This window comes from Mus musculus, chromosome 7 (genome assembly GCF_000001635.26).
Source record: "Mus musculus strain C57BL/6J chromosome 7, GRCm38.p6 C57BL/6J".
Taxonomy (NCBI): Eukaryota; Metazoa; Chordata; class Mammalia; order Rodentia; family Muridae; genus Mus; species Mus musculus.
The window spans coordinates 11,967,800-11,984,797 of record NC_000073.6 but is presented as its reverse complement, the minus strand read 5'-3'; the positions used below and the strand labels follow the sequence as shown (position 1 = coordinate 11,984,797).

At 38.8% G+C, this 16,998-nt stretch overlaps 3 pseudogenes; 2 read left to right on the top strand and 1 right to left on the bottom strand.

Annotated features, from left to right (window-relative positions):
• Positions 827–5,207, top strand: Gm17737 (predicted gene, 17737; annotated as a pseudogene).
• On the top strand, positions 6,918–7,854 carry Vmn1r-ps58 (vomeronasal 1 receptor, pseudogene 58; annotated as a pseudogene).
• Positions 11,864–13,854, bottom strand: Gm3836 (predicted gene 3836; annotated as a pseudogene).

The following is a 16,998-nucleotide window of genomic DNA, read 5'->3' as shown; positions in this document are numbered from 1 at the left end:
AACCAAAACCAAAAACCAAAAGAAAATGATTCTTGTGAGAGAACTCCAGCACTGGGGAGGAAAAGCCATAAAATTGGAGTATAAGGCCATTTCCAACTGCTTAGTAAGTTTATGAGCAGACACCCTTTTGCAAAAACAAGCAAACACACATACATACAGAACAAACAAACAAACAGAAAAGGAAAGAACAAAGAGTCATTTTGGGGCCACAACATTTTAATTCCTCTCAGACTATAGTAGTCACATGATGTCTGACAACCATCATATATTCCCAACAAATAAACTACAAGTCTATCGCTACTTACAGAGATGAGCCCAGTTTAGCCTCCATCTTTCCTTTGTTGTTGTTGAGAGACATTCAGGAGGGCTTCTTGCGTTTGTCTCATTCCACTTCCACGTGTTTGGCCTTGTTCACTGAAGCATCTGGGATCCAAAACTCTCCAGAAATGATAAAAAGTTAACAATTTTAGAATGAGCACAGGATTGGAAGTCGTGGGAGATAAATGCCAATCTCGATATTCCCTTCCAGTGTGGTACTGTCCCCTTTGACCACAGTGACATGCTTGCTTGCTTATAATGAGTTCTCCTCACAGGGAAGCATCAAGCATTGTATTAGAGATACAGACCTGAGACTGAGTTAGGATTCCAGTTGTGATTCAATGAGCAGGGAAAGTGTCTTTTGATTTTTTTTTTCTGATATAGTATTGGAACTGGCAGGTAACTAGTTAACCAACTGTCAGAAATCTCAGCTAAGTTTTTACTTTACTTATGTGTCTCTTTTTACTTTATAGTTTTACACATTCACCAATTGTTGAAGTAGGGCCTCAAGTAAGAAGACAAATATCAAATTGCCATAGTTGAATTTTTCTGAGAATTCTCATCACAATGGCATCACAGTTCAGAGAAACCTTTATGCCCAAGTCATCATCAAATGACTTTGAATTAGATGATGCACAGTTTATTCCAACCCGGGCTTCTGCTCTGCAGTGGGGAGAAGACATCTTTCACTCACCAAGTGTTCAGTTCAATGTTTTCCCAAATAACAATGGCTCCCTGGCAAAGCAGGAGCTGCAAACACTCTGGGAGATGTTTACCTCCTGGTTGCAGCCAGAAAAGCAGACTAAGGAGCAGATGATTTCTCAACTGGTCTTGGAGCAGTTTCTCATCACTGGGCACTGCAAGGACAAGTATGCTTTGACAGAGAAGTGGAAAGCCAGTGGCAGAAACATGGAGAGATTCATGGAGAGTCTGACTGATGAGTGCTTGAAGCCTCCTGTCATGGTGAGTTCCTGGGGTAAGAAATGACTATGTGGGGAGGAAAGACAGACGTTTGTAATGGGAGAAAGTACTAAGAAGTTGTAGTTTTTATTATTAGGGAGACTGTTTTCTCCCCCAAAACCATTACATGCTAGAATTTGCAGTACTCTAAATTAGCATGAATAAATCAGAAAGGATCCCACCAAATGATTGATGGTTGTAATTAAATATAATATATTTACATGGTTTCAGAGAGACTGGGGAGTTGACATATGGACAAGAATTTAAGGGTTTTAGAGGAAATGCCCTTTGTCTGGAGGATGGCTCAATCATATTGTAATTATGAGAACTGTGTTGGAACTTCAGCTCACATCTAAAATTTTGACTCTCAGCACTAGTCTCCGATCCTCTTGTGCCATGAGAAGTTTGTGAACCCCAAAAGAACACAAGAGAGCTGAATCCAATGCAGTTGCATTTTAGTCTCTTTATTCAAGCTTGATCTTGGGATACAGCAGGAAGATAGGGCCCTGAGCCTAGTTTTAGGCAAGCATTTATAGAGGCAAGAAAGGGGTATCTAGCCTGGAATACATCTGACTAGGGAGTTATTATGGCCTTTAATATAGTTCGCTGGTGCTGAGAACTAAACCATAAACTTAACTTCTGTTTTCCTCCTGATTAATAGATATTAGGAAGTGAAGTGTCAGGGCTTGTAACCTGGGGTTGCAGATTTGTTGGGTAATAACTTGGAAACTGGTGCTAGATGCAGTTTTTCTTGCGGGGTAGCCTGGAAACCGGTGCTAGGTACCAGCCTGTTTGTTAAGTTGAGTACAAATTTAGGTTAGCTTCTCTAAGATGGAGTCTGAATCCAGAAGATTTGGTCTCTCAATCCTTGTACATAAAAGGCAGAATCTGGGGATTGAAGTGACTACCTGGCTTTCCAAATTGGCTAATACATGCCAATAAGATACTCTGTCCAGAAAACCAAGGTTGCACAATAGTAGAGTAAGGATTTTGGTGTTGAAATTTTGCTGTCACATCCATACACAACAGTGACGGTTTCGTAAGAAATGCCTTGATGAATACTTCAATGCAGATTTTCAGATCCTGAAAGACTTCATGCAGTTTGTTTGTAGGTTTTTGTTTCTGCTTTTCCCATTTGAAATATTCTTGGCCAAGAACTCAGTTCTAAAACATAATCCCTCTTATAGGTGTGGGAACCATCCCCTCCCCACTGTTTGTTTGAGTTCTCATTCCACACTTGGGCTTTATTTTAAATTACGAATTTCATGATGGAAACTAAATTCCAAGCAAACTGCTGCCATAATATCCAGTCATGTTCCTAAGAGCAGAGGCAGTGAGCATCCTATTCAGAAAATGTAGGTATTGGACTTGATTCAGACAGGTGCGAGTTTAGTTAAGGGTTTAATAATAATAATAATAATAATAATAATAATAATAATAATAAACCTCCCCTTTCCCCAAATTACAGGTTTCTTATTAAGGACATCTTTGGTCAAGGATCATTGTATAGGGCAATGGTGTCATGGGAGGGACAAAAAATTTTAAGTATTAGAAATTAAGCCCACTCTCACAGAAAAGTGAGGGGCCACCTCTAATGGCTAGAAGTGGGAGATGGGAAAGCCTCAGCTACTTTAGAATGAATATGGAGCATCACAAAGTTCCAGGACAGAAACTAACAGTTTCCTGTCTGAGGCCAAGACCTTAAAGGGGGCATCCACTGCACAGTTAATGGGGAGATCCTGAGGATTCTAGACAGAAAATAATAATCACCTATAGTTAAACCCACTGAATGAATGATAGTAAAGACCATCACCCAAATTGCTATTTTCTCTCACACATGACCAGTTCCTCTTAAGTGGGCTTTTATATATAGCTGTGAAGAAAGAGGCATGAGGTTTCTATAGCTTAAAATGCTGAAAGACCAGAGGGTTTCCAAAATTTGGGTGCTTTGTGTTTATGTAGAAATTCGATTGAACCTTTCAAAATTTATCTTATCAGGGTGGAAGTTAGAATAGACTTGAGAGTGAAAGTGGAAGGCCATGGAATTCAAAGACAGAAAGTAACAATTATCTGTCTGAGGCCAAGACACCAAAGTGGTATCTTCTACAGAGTATATATAGAGAGCCTGAGGATTCCAGACTGAAAATTACAATGACCTATTTCTAAGTTCATGATAGTATGAGAGTAAAGACAATCATACATTTTTTTTTTGCTCAAATTAAGCAAGCCCTGTTTTATTTCAGACAAGGATATTTCTCAAAAGTTGGCTTTGAGAAAATAGCAGTGAACCCACAGTGGGGTTTATATAGCTTTAAAAACTGCAGGACTAGGGGGAATCCAAGATTTGGGGGCTTTTTTGTTTATATAGGAATTTGGCTGAACATTTCAAAACTTATCAGGGTGGAGATGAGGATGTAGTCAGAGTATAGGCTTCAGAACATGTCAGATTTCAGAAAATGGGGTCAAGACATGGTCCAATACAAGCTTTACAAAAAAAAAAAAAAAAAAAAAAAAAGCAGTGATTTCATTTTGACCTTGTAATAAGGTTTCTAACCTTAAGATGGAGTCAAACTGGTCCATCACTGACCAGAGGCTAGATGTTAAAGTAGAGGCTTACAGTGGTCACCTGGCTTTGTTTACAGATCCATGTTGCCATGCATGGGCAGGAAGCCCTTTTTTCTGAGAACATGCCCTTAAAAGAAGTCATCACACTTTTGGAACAACAGAAAGTAGCAACAACTCCAACTCAAGAGAATGCAAGGGCACTCTTGGAGATCCCCAAAGATAGGTTCTTGACAACAGGTGAGTCAGAAGGCTGGACATAAGAGGGATGTTGTGTGGATCCCTACTTGTGCACAGTTTCACCAATTGTCTTATTTTCACAGGGCATGAAAATACAGACGATGGCTGCCAAAGTCCCTGGAAGGCTAGCGTTGGAAATGGCAGTGTTAATAGTATTGGAAGTATGAGGGATTCCCTTCTAACTTTCCAGAGAGTACAGTATCCGGAGCTTGAAGAGGGGGATGTTTTTTACACAGTTCCACAGGTTGTCAGAAGAGCAAGTCAAGGTACTTCCAGGCCCCAGGAAATATCCCTGAGGGCACCTTCTTCTGAAGGTATCCTTAAGGAGGTACAACCAGTGCTTCTCTCCCTAACAGAGCAGCCTGAGGATACTGGGAATAGCCACAACAATATTGATATAAGTGGTGGTGGTGTTAGTCTCACACATGAGGGAGATTCTGTTTTCATTATCCAGAGAGAGCAGTATTCTGAACCTGATGTGGAAAGTGTTTCTTATGGAGTGCCTCGGGATTTAAGAGTAGCAATGTGTGGTCCCTCCAGGTCCCTGGAGGAGTCCCTGTGGGCAGTTTCTTCTGATGTTGTCCCTGTGGAGGTACCAGGTTTCCTCTCTAGGCCAGAGCAGCCTACCCCGAAGCCTGTCCCTCTTTTCCAGAATCATGAGGCAAATTCCACCTTTGAGGGTTACCAAGAGAGACTCCAGAGAGATCCCAAACCGTACAAATGTGAGGAATGTCCCAGAACCTTCAAATATCCCTGCAACCTCTCCATCCACCAGAAAACACACAGGAAGGAGAGGCCATTTTTCTGTAAGGAGTGCCAGATAGGCTTTTACCAAAAGTCAGAACTTCACGATCATGAGGTCATACACAAGGCAGAGAAGCCTTTCGCATGCAGTACGTGTGGAAGGGCCTTCAGATACAAGACCAACCTGCAGGCTCATGAGAGAATTCACACAGGAGAGAAGCCTTATTCTTGCTCCCTGTGTAATAGTAGCTTCCGCCAGTCATCCACATTCCACCGTCACTTGAGGAAGTTCCACAAATCAGAATGAACTGTGGACCTTCCTCACCAGAGGCAAGCGTGCTTTCAGCCTCAGCATGTCATCTGCACATGAAGCAGCATGTAGCTATTCAGTAAGAGTTAGCCGGGGAAGTTGTTTCATTTAACATTCAGATTGCTTCTTTCCATGTGTTGTCACATGCCATTGGCATGTGAGGGTAAAAAATGAGGCTTTTGTCAGTTTGTTCACCAAAGTTTTTCAAGTGCCTAAATGCTGACTGTTATCTGATATCCCAGCAGTAAATAAATGTTGATGGTTCAGTTTCTCCTGTGTGTTATGTTTCTTGTGTGTTTGTGTATCTTGTGTGTTAATGGGTGCCAGTGGGTGGGGCTATTGGGTCTTACCGTCTACCTTATTTGAGATGGTCTTTCTTGTTTAACAAGTTGTTCTCCAGGAAAGGTGACCCCGAAGAGCATACAAATCCTTTTGTCTTCATTGTCCACAGTTCTTAGGAAGCTGAGATCTGACAAATGTCTTGCCACTGGATTTGCCTTTCAAAATTTTTTATTTTATGAATGTGTGCTTGTGTGCTTGAGTGTGTATATTTGCTCTTCCTGTTTTATGTGTTTGTGGGTCCATCAGATCTCCTGCTTTTGCTTATGTTAATTTGTTTTGACTAGAACCTGATCTACACCGAATGTGATCTCACCTTGCAGTTTGACTTGCGTCCTTCATTGTATTTCCTTAATTTTGGAGGATGTGTTTCATTTTGCATAAAGTTTGGACATTTCTGAATTGTTTATAGGAAATTTATCCAAGTGTTAATCCATTCCTCATTTGTTTTATATTTTCGTTTTTTTTTTCAAATTTAGTTTTAAATATTTTCTATATCATACAGACATGTCAGAGGATAGGGTTTATTTTCAAATTTAGCTTTATATATTTTCTTTTTGGTAGAGTCATGTCAGAGGGTAAGAGTACATACTGCTCTGATGTTGGATCTGAGTTTATTACCGAGCTCCTGCCAGTGACTCACAAATGTCTATAAATTCAGCTGTAGACAGTCTCATGCCTGTGGCCTCTGTTGACCCTCACACTTACATGCAGCCTCCTCCAGCAAAAATAATCAAAACCAAAATAAGTCTTAGATGAAATTAATCATTATAAAATGTGAATGTTTAGCCACTCATCTTAAATATGATTGTCAAATATTTTCTGTTGTTTCTTTTGATGGATTTTGAATTTCATTTATGTTAATTTATGAAATAATGGCATTTTTTGTTTGTTTGTTTCTTTGGTTTTTTGTTTGTTTGTTTGTTTTTGTTTTTCGAGACAGAGTTTCTCTGTGTAGCTCTGGCTGTCCTGGAACTCACTCTGTAGACTAGGCTGGCCTCGAACTCAGATATCTGCCTGCCTCTGCCTCCCAAGTGCTGGGATTAAAGGCGTGCACCACCATGCCCGGCTTTAATGACATGTTTTAAAAGTCTGTCTTTGGAAAAATGATTAGTATTTATTCAAAAATAATGAAATCAATATCCCACCCCCTTTTTTTAGACAGGGTTTCTCTGCATGAAGCCTGACTTTTAGCCTCAAATTTATTGGTCTGTCTGTCTTTCTGACTCAGCCTCTTGGGTGCTAGGATTAAGGTTTATGCCATCACATCTAGTGAAAATATTAATCTTTAGGAAACATATCTATTACTTTCCATTTAAATAATAGAGAACATCTACTTCTGTAAAGGACATTTCTTCACTGAGAGAGCTATGTAAATAAAATGGAGTAATGACTTTTATTTGAACTAACTTCATGAAATAATGCACACTCAGAATGCATTTCTATGGTCTGTTGACCCCATTAAATTTATTTCTTAATAGGAATAGAAATGACTACTACAAACTTGGCTATGGGAATTCCCCCACCCCAACCCCCAGATTTCGGTGGGAATGCTTGGCAAGTCCTCAGTATTATTGTGTGTCTTTTTCATACTTACTGCGAAGCATTTAACTCCCCAAGACCTGATTATAAAGCAAGTTACTTTTGCCAATTGCTTGTCTATCATCTCAAATAGCATTTCACAGACAAGATTAGGTTTTGTATTTAAGGATGATATTGGATATAAATTGATGCTGAATAACAAGGGGGATGTCTGTGCATGCCATATGTATACTGAGTAGCTTCCAAGAAATCACAGCCCCAGCAACTCCAGGTGAATGAAGCTTAAGCACAGAGCCACCAAGTACATTGGTGCCTGTTAGTCACAGAGGTAGCTTGTGCATTGCTTCTAAACATCTTGACTCCAGCAAGAGTGTCAGACCCCAGGTATAACAAAACTGTGACTTAACAGGATGCATTATGGGTACTGCTCATTGTTTGCTTCTGGTAGTATAGCAACTGCATCCATTATGTTCTTACTGTCTCTTTCTTATGGACTGTGTCTGGGACTCATGTCTTGCTCAAGTATCTCTATGGTGCATATCTGCTACAGATGCAAGAGACAAGTAATGTATATCCACAGTACTCAGTACTTTCTGAAATTCTCCTTTGAGGACAGAGCCACTCAAGTTACCCTCATCCTGCTGTGCAAATGTGTTATCTCTTACTCATTCTCTTCTACTGTGGTCATCTTTACAACCTACTCCAAATATCCAGTGCTAAGGAAGGTTAAGTGTATTTATATTTCTAGAAATATGTTTTCACACATGTTCTCCCTTTGGTGTCATTAGTAATAGGAAGTTGAGTTCCAGCGTGTTTTACCCTGCTGTGGTAAAAGATAGCTACGTTCAAGTGTGGTATGAACTCTGATTCTCCTTTTACCTCTAAATTTGCATAATCTTTTTGTCAGTCTAAGGATGCTAAGACAATAGTATGGAAACACTCAGTCTTCTAGTAACTGACTTTTTCAGTGTGGAGCTCACGAGTCATTTGATCATAGCATTTTTCTTACAGAGTTTACTATCCAATAATGTAGAATTTTTCAAATAAATTTATCTATAGAAATAATATATATTTATACAAATTTATGCAACTTTTTATATGAAATTGAACAATATGTAAATGAAGATGATAAATTATAAGGAGAAGACGTGTATCAGGAAAATGTGTGTGTGTAAACCTTTATTTTTATTTTATATGTATGGGTATTTTTTTCCTGCATGTATGTCTATACCACATGCATAAAATACCTGAAAATGTCAGAAGAGGGCATTGGACCCCTTAGGAGTGAAGTTACTCCCCTAAGGAGTGAGGTTTGAGCTGAAAATAAACACTGGATCACGACATGCTTTTAACCTCTGAGCCAGCTTTCCAGCTCCAACCTGTTGTTCTCATATGTAGATACTACAGTCCTCCAAATGTCACCCATTTGTCTGAAAATGTTCTAAAAGTTATGGCAATGTAGGTCATCTTAAGAAAATTATCCTCAGAAAAGCAAATGTAACCTTTTCTATTATATGAATCAGAGTAAAATATGAACTTCTGAGATGAGGAAAAGATCCAGAGAGCAGGAAATGGGAGCATAGATGAGACACTGAAGGATGAATATGACACAGGTACATAATACACACGTATGAAAATACACATTGTAATCCATTAGTATGTATAATTAGTATACTCTTTAAATTAAAAAGTAACAAAAACCTGCCACGTGGTGCACTCCGTTCATGGTACTCCCTATGTCATTCTTCATGAGTCCAGTAACATCCACTTTCTAGGAGGTGCATCAGAATACTTTAATTGTGTAAAATTATGCTTCTTGTATGTATTTATATCTTAAGAAAATATATCACTGACTTCTTTTCTCAGGAGGAGTTGCATGGCTAACATACTTAATTTATAATAACCTTTTCTAGGAAAAAAAAAAACTTTGTGCAAAGAAAGAAATCAATTTTGCACATGGTCATCTGGTCCCCTGGAGTGTGCACGTCCTGATAACCCAAGTCCTTTCCATTGAGCAGCTAAGAGCTGGGTCACCTCCTTGGTGAGAGGAGACATGATAACAGAAGAAACCATCTGAAGAAACACTCCAGTTCTAGCTTTAATGCTGTTCTTTAGAGGCATTGACATACTGTTCTCTAAACTGTGACCCTCTAAGGCAGGAGCACCAGGCTCAAGTGTGCATACATGGCCTGTACCCACACTTTTAAAATTGTTTTATTCAGATATTTCATTTTTAGTTTTACTTTCATTTTCCCATTCCACAAAAGAGACAGTTTTTATTATTTTTCTTTGTATAAGCCTGAACATTGTTTTAAATCTTCTCTGATTTAATTCTCAGCCTCTTCTCTACTGAATTATCTGTGAGCTTTCTCTGCACATTACAGAAATTATTATTTGATGACCAGCTTCAAAACATCGGGGGATTTTGTTCTTATTTTGTGTATCTTCTGAGCAGTAGTTTGTCTTATGGAATCTGTTTTCCAGCGAATAAAATTTGGATGTAAACATACTCTAAAGAAAGAAGGTTGCTAAAAGCTACATTTAATCCTGGTTTAGAATTTCACCAGGATGCTTTATTTTCTTTTGCCACAAAAGGTATAATTATTTGGAAAATGTGAAAGTAGCTAAGAGATGAGATAATGTTCCTACATGAATATAATAATCTGGATTTCTGGATTTGACAATTCAACTGGGCTTATATGGTGTAATGCTGGTTTGGGGAGGAAATTATATTGTAAGCTCTTTTTTTTTTTTTTTTTTTTTTTTTTTTTTGTAGCATATAGTGTAAACCATGCTAGGTATGGGTCCTTGTTTACTGCATTAGAAAGGCAAGCATTCTGCCTTCAGAATATCCTCTTCACAGCCAGAACAGAGTCTCATCTGGTCTGAATAAAGTTGAATGAGAAAAATTTTTTATTCAATTTTTGAAATTTTTTGACCATCTTGAAGTAGTCCCATACATTTAAAAAAATTCAACAATTAGCAAAAATAGCAACATGTCTCATTTTAATATATAGAAAATACTGAAGTATTATAAATTTAGCAGAAGCATTTTAAATCTATGAAATTTGAAAACCAAAGTTACTTTTAATTAAAGTTAGCCAAAGTTAACTTTAATTTCAGCACTCAGGATACAGAGGCAGATGAATCTCTGTGACTATGAAGCCAGTCCAGTCTACTTAGCAAGTCCAATAAAGCTAGGGCTAGAGAGAGAGAGAGAGAGAGAGAGAGAGAGAGAGAGAGAGAGAGAGAGAGAGAGAGAGAGACTGCATCTAAAGGACATAACAACACAGACAAGCATACAGAAAGAATAAAGAGTGCTTGAGGACGTAGAACAGTCCTGGATCCCCAGCACTGGGGAGGTAAAGCTATAGGGCAATGTCAGGCTCACATACTTAATTTGTAAACTTACTAGGATACCAGGAGTTACCCACAAACCACAAAAACAGCAGTTTGTGTGTCCAACAGGGATGGTGTATTGAATGCTCACCCTAATACTGATTCATGAGGACAGTTGCTCAGACTACAGACAAAAATACAATATTTAGTGGGTAGATCAGTACCCGTAGTTATAGCTTTTAAACAGTGTCATTCCTCATGCCACCAGAAAACAAGTTGCTATTTATAGTTCACATGGTAAAACATACACTATTTACAGTTACAGAGAGGCCTGCCAGTTTCCTAGGGATCACATAGTGCCTGAACATAGTGACAGATCACACATCACTTAAATCAACAGTTCCAAGCAGAAAATTCTCCTTCCTTGACCACAATTGCAATAGTTACATGAAAATTTTTGTAAAAACATGAAACCCCTTCAAGAAATTGATGCATATTTAATGCAGTACAGGCAAGGCTGTAAAAAAATAGTCCTGATAACAAGGTCTTAAGACAATGTCAATTAAGGCTGTCTAACTATGTTTCCACTCTCATATGCTCAAAAGTTGTGAATAACGTCATTCTTAAGGTTAAACAAAAAAAAAAAAAAATCTAGCAACTAAGAGTGGACACTGGGAAATTGGTAGGAAAAGGGAAAAATTAAGTTGAACTTTGCCTGAAAAGTCTTCAAATCATAAACAAGAGCACTCTCAGTCTTAAGTATGTCAAACAAATAATTTAGTTTACCTTTTTAAATTCACAATCCGCTGCTACTTGGAATAATTTAACTGATGTAAGACTATCAAAAATAACTTTGTAAGCTATACAAGTGTCTGACAATTGCATTTTTCAATGTTTTAATTAAGAACTTTTAAAGAACTGTAAACTAAACCAAGACAGTTTAGTTAAACAGATGATAAATGACTTTTTATTTGCACTTCTGATTCTTTTAATACAAATCACTACAACAAATGTGAAAGATATGGCAGATTATGCATTTGATCAAAGCACTTTGATTTAAGCCTAAAACATCCAGATGGTCTAAGGTCATGCCTAAGTCCCAAGGACTTGCCCACTGGCCTCTAGGCAGTCTTCTCTCTAATCAGAATCTATTATTCAACAGCTGCAGATGAGACAGGGCACAATCTGTTGTAAACAGAGAACTGTCATAAAAACAGGATCATAGTCTTAAATTAAAATCGTTTTTGTTCACTTTAAAAGACTCTCCCAAGTGTCTTCCAAGTGTCTAGAGGATGTATCTTGTTGACCTCTTAATTTCATATATTAACTTCACCTTGATTCCATTTTATGGTGTATGTGTTCAGTTTTGTTTTTAAAACTTGGTTTAAATTTATATACAGCTCTGTACATGTTAACAAATTATTGCATAAAGAACATAATTTTCAAGATAGTGTTTGTAAACTCATGTCCAACTTAAGAAAAAAAGTAAAATCACATTTCCCATCAGGATTTTTTCTTTTTTATTTGTTTTGGAGAATTGTAGTTTGTTTCAGACCTGATCTGAGACAGAGGTGGGGGAGGCACACTGTTTTGCTTAGCATTTGACTTGTGCTTGTCTGTGAACCTTGTAACATTTGTGGCACTTGAGAAGAGCTCAGCAGAGATAGCAGGCAGAGGAGTCTGGATAGGATGCCAGTTTTTGATCTGTACTTTAGCTGGATCATTGTACTCATGGTCTTCAGGGAACAAGCCTTTTCCTGTTTTTGAACTGCTTTGAAGGTATTCACTAGAAGTTCTCTAATGTCCTTTTCTAGTTCTTCAGTGTTCTGTATGAAATAGATGTCTCCACCTTGCTCCTTCTTCTTCTTTCCTTTTCTTTTTTATTCATTTTAGATAGTCCAGATTAGGTAGTACTCCCTCTCCTTTTCCTTTATCATCATCTGAAAACTTTTGATCATTAGAAATCAGCTCCTGGGATTTCAGAAGTGAACCTCTTTCTTCATCTACCCAGTTCCCCTCTCTTCTGCAGGTGCATTCCAGTCTCAGCTGGGATCAGCAGAAGACAAGCCATTTAATGCCGCAGTCTCCTACCCGCAGAGACAAGAACAACACTGACACCAAGTCGGGTTCACACAACAGCTTCTTCTTTTACTTGCAGCTTTCTCTCTTATAGCTCTCCACCCAGGGCAAGGGCAACAACACCAACAACCCTCCTATTCTCGCACAGACTGACCTCATCTAGCTCCACACCACCTCATCCAATCAGAAATCACACACGCTCCAGGAAAGAGCTCAGGTCTGTCACCTAGGCTGACAGATCCGGATCACCAGGAATACGCATGCTTTTTCACTGCGCATGCTCAGGGAAGGCAGTAAACGTGGGGTTCACGGGGCCTGGCAATGGGCCAGAATGCCGGCTTGGCCCATTTGGCCGCACCTGCTTCCCGCAATTTACCTCAGACCATTCATCATCGATACAGGGTTGATTATGGCTAACATCCCATTGATAATCAGAAGTGGTAGTCTGAAAAACTGGCTCAACAGACTCAAATGCCAGAAAATACTGAGTAATCACTCCAGTTCTTTCCCCAGTTTTTATCATTTGCATTTCCATCACTGGTGTCTTGAGTCCAAGCAGATGGCTCTGCTTTTCTTGTCTGCAGAGGCAGGTGGGACAGAGTTCCACTTCCCCTTACATGTACTCAACAGTGAAGCGAGTTTTACAGAGTTTTCACTCCAGACTCCTCCATTAACAGTAAGATTGCCCAGCTTCCCTGAAGAATCCTGAATTGTAGTATCTCCTTTCCAGACTAAAATGCTAATTTGAACATTTAGACGAGAAACACCTTTATTCTTCTTGGAATCAACAGGAAATGATGCAGTTGTAAGTTGCGAGGTGGTAACTGTGATGGTATTTTCTAACCCAGGATTAGTTGAATCCCAGTGAACCAGAGTCAGTCAATACTTTATCCCATTTATCACTGTGACTAATATTAGTTTCCCAGGCCCCTTCATGGACTTCCTTACTAGTATGGCACAGGCTGTTTGGCACTGCTTTAGCATCTGACTTTGATGATTTCTTATTTTTCTTTGACTTTTTGTTTTCCGTGTCTCTCTTCGGTGGCTGCTTTGCTGGTATACTACGGGAAACAACTTCATCCTCGGGTAATTCCACCAACAGTCTATTTTGTTTGGGCTTTTCAGGTAGCCTCTTTGGTTGTTCTTTTGCTCTTGGCTTCTGATACTCTCCTATGTGCCTGAGTCCTTGGACCACAGCTGCTCCTTTGCCTCTGGCCTGTGCGGGCACAATCAGCAGCCCAGCCCTAGCCTAGAAGGAAGAGCAGCCACAGTGAGAGCAGCATCAACCAGCACCCCCTGCACCACTTCTGCTCTAGCACCAGATACAGGACTAACTAGGTGCGCACGCGCAGAAAACCTACGTTGCTGGAGAACAACTGCTGACCGAACAGAGAACCTTTTTCTACGATATGGGCCAGCTTTTTTGGCCCTCTCTTTCCTCTCTTAAGACAGACTCAAGGGGTGAAACCCTGGAGCACAGAAGAGTCTTGGGAGATAAGGAGGGCCATGACACTTCAGGGGGAGCATATCGCAGCAGCTTCTAACTCCCGGAGCGGGGAAGGCCAACCCTGCAGCCTGGCCTCTTGCTGCTGCTACTTCTAAGAGGACACAGGGAGGCGTGACCTGAGTGTCTCCAGAAGTGGCCGCTAAGTGGCATCAGCATTAGGCCCCGTTGTTGTCCCCTGCTGGAACAACAGTTGCTGTAGCCAAGATCCAAGCGCACATGCAGAGTCCTGCCGAGTCATATCTGTAATAATTTTCTTAAATCTTCTTATGGTATATTTAGAAAAGTGAATCTCAACATTTAATGTACTTAGTGAAAGTTATTCTTTATGCATGCCTATGTATACCTGGACTTAATTACAGCAAAGTTCGCAGCAGCGTCATTCACCATAGTTCAGAATAAGACAGTCTTCTATACGCATACAATGGAGGGTGGAAGATGGGAGGAGGAAGGGGAGAAGGGAGGGAAGAGAGGGTAGGAGGTACAGGGGAGGAGGGAAGAGAGAGAGGGGAGAGGGAAGAAGGAAGTAGAGAAAGAGAGAAGAGAAGGCCAAGGAATCCAAGAGAACAAAGTGGGAAGAAGAGAACCAAGAGAGGAGAACCAAAGAAAGTACCAAGATCACCTGAATACATGGTTAAAATTTACTAAATCAGGGTTCTTTTAGTTTTTTAAAACTAAAAACTACAAAGAGATGTGCAAGACTAGAAGAAGACCTCCTTGAAGAAGCCACGCTCGTTATCTAGATAAATCTTATTTTCTTCCCAAGGGGATTACTGTTACTAAGTGAAACAAAACAAAAACAACAAATATCTACCATATTATATACCTGACTAATATCCTTTTATATTTTTCTTATAGACAAAACTATAAGTTTGTCATTATGACCCTAAATCCAATATCTCTAAATTATAAATCAAAGTCAGTTTTGACTTTCATTGACCACCATCAGTGCAGCTGCACCATACAACATGACCAGAACTTCTCATGTATTAAACATAATCCTTTTGTATTTAAGATGAGAACTGATTTCAAACTACAAATATTTATCATGTTAACCATTATGATTATACAGTTGATTCATGTGAATAATGATCCTGATGTTTTACAGATGATCTCCAGAACATTTTTGTCACAAACACACAACTCTGTGTTCTTGAACAAACATCTGTCCCTTTCACATTGTATTCCTGTCTATCATCATTCTAATATCTTTAAATTTTTCATTACATAATTTGTTCTTGGGGTGAACATGTGTGCATAAGAGCGCATATATGTGCAGAGATTAGAAGATATGTTTTGGGACTGTGTCTGTTCTTCCATGATTGGGAGCCTGGATTGAACTTTAGTCATTGGGCTTCTTGGAAAACACATTTACCTGCTGAGCAGTCTTGCTGGCCTCATCATTTTAGTTGCTGTGTATTTGTAGTTGATCACTGTAATTACAACAGCTAGATGGACTCATAAATCAGCATCAGTGGTCACTTAACACAGAGTCTCTTGTGGTTATCTATGTTTTAGAAGGTGTCAGCTTTCATCTTTGACCATAAATGCTTCATCATTGTGCACACTGTCTTATCTTCATGCATGTCTTCGTTGGTGAACATGTGGAATGATTCTGCTATGGAAGTGATTATGAAGGTACCTCTTCTAGACCCTGATTTTATTTATTTATTTTTTTTTTACTAGTAGTTTAATGGCACATTGCCCTGTTATCCTCCCCTTGATTCTTCAACATCTTCTTTTCCCCTGACCTTTGATCTCTTTTCTGAGATATAGCCTATAGCCATATTCTCTTAACACTTATAAACATATGGACATTGTGACCTGTGTACTTGTTTCAGAAAGAACATGTGTTCTTCCCTGTGTCTGTGTCCCCTTGCTGAATTCTTTGCAAGTTCATCTAGTTCTTGAAAATTTCATGGTTTCTTTTTTCTTTACAGATGAATGAAATTTCACTGTGTCTAGATATCACACTTTCATTATCTGTTGACAAACCTCTAGGATGAGCATAGCTTCTTTGCCATTGTGAATAAAGCAGCAGTTTACTTGGATGTGCAGTATCTTTGTGGTAGAACATAGAGTCCTTGGAGGATATGTCCTAAATTATATATCTGTGTTATATTGTAATCCTGTCTATATTTTATTGAGAAACCTTTGTACTTATCTCTGTAAATGAATATAGTGTTTCCCCTACAAGCCAGTACAAATTGAAGATTTCTTTCCTGTATCATCATCATCATTTGTTGGTATCTATTCTCTTGATGCTCATTCTAAGGGGTGTAATGGGGTCTCAACATATTTGTAATTTTCATTCCCCTTGTAGCTAAATATGTTGAATGTTTTTAAAAGGAATTTATTAGTTATTTGTGCTTCATCCATAATAAAGAAAAATCCCTCTTATTTCATTAACACATTTGTTGACTTGAAAGTTGTTGAAAAGACTGCTTAATCTTTACTTTTCTTTATACAATCTGGGTTTTTAGCTCCTTGTTAAAGTATAGGAGTGAATGATTTTTCTCCCATTCTGTAAGTTACATGTCCACTTGGATGGCATTTTCTTCTAATGTGCAGAAATCTTTTAATGCAGTTCTACTCCTTAACTCTTGGTGCCTTTCCTGTGCTATTTGCATTATTACCTTTATCTACATCTGGTATGGTTAGCATTTTCCTCTGAGAGTTTTAGCTTTTCAGCTTTTGAATAAGTTAACATTAATTTTTGTGCAAGGTATAGGATTATAAACACAACCTTTACTCTTCAATTGGATACCCATTTTACACAAATATATTCAGAATCAGAAGGTCTGAGAACCTATTCACTCCAGACATTCAAAAAAGGAATGATTTCATCTTCGCAAATTCTTTCTGAGAATTGCTGAAACTCAGAAGAGCAATGGCAGGGAAAACCAGACATCCTGGTTATCTTTACTCAATACTTATCATTCCATGTGTGTCTTAGTATCTTCTCATATCCCCAGATTCTTGCCCAGCATTTGCCATTATTAATAACAAGATCTGATGACTCAATTTGTGGGAAATGCAGTAAAACTACATTGGAACTTGG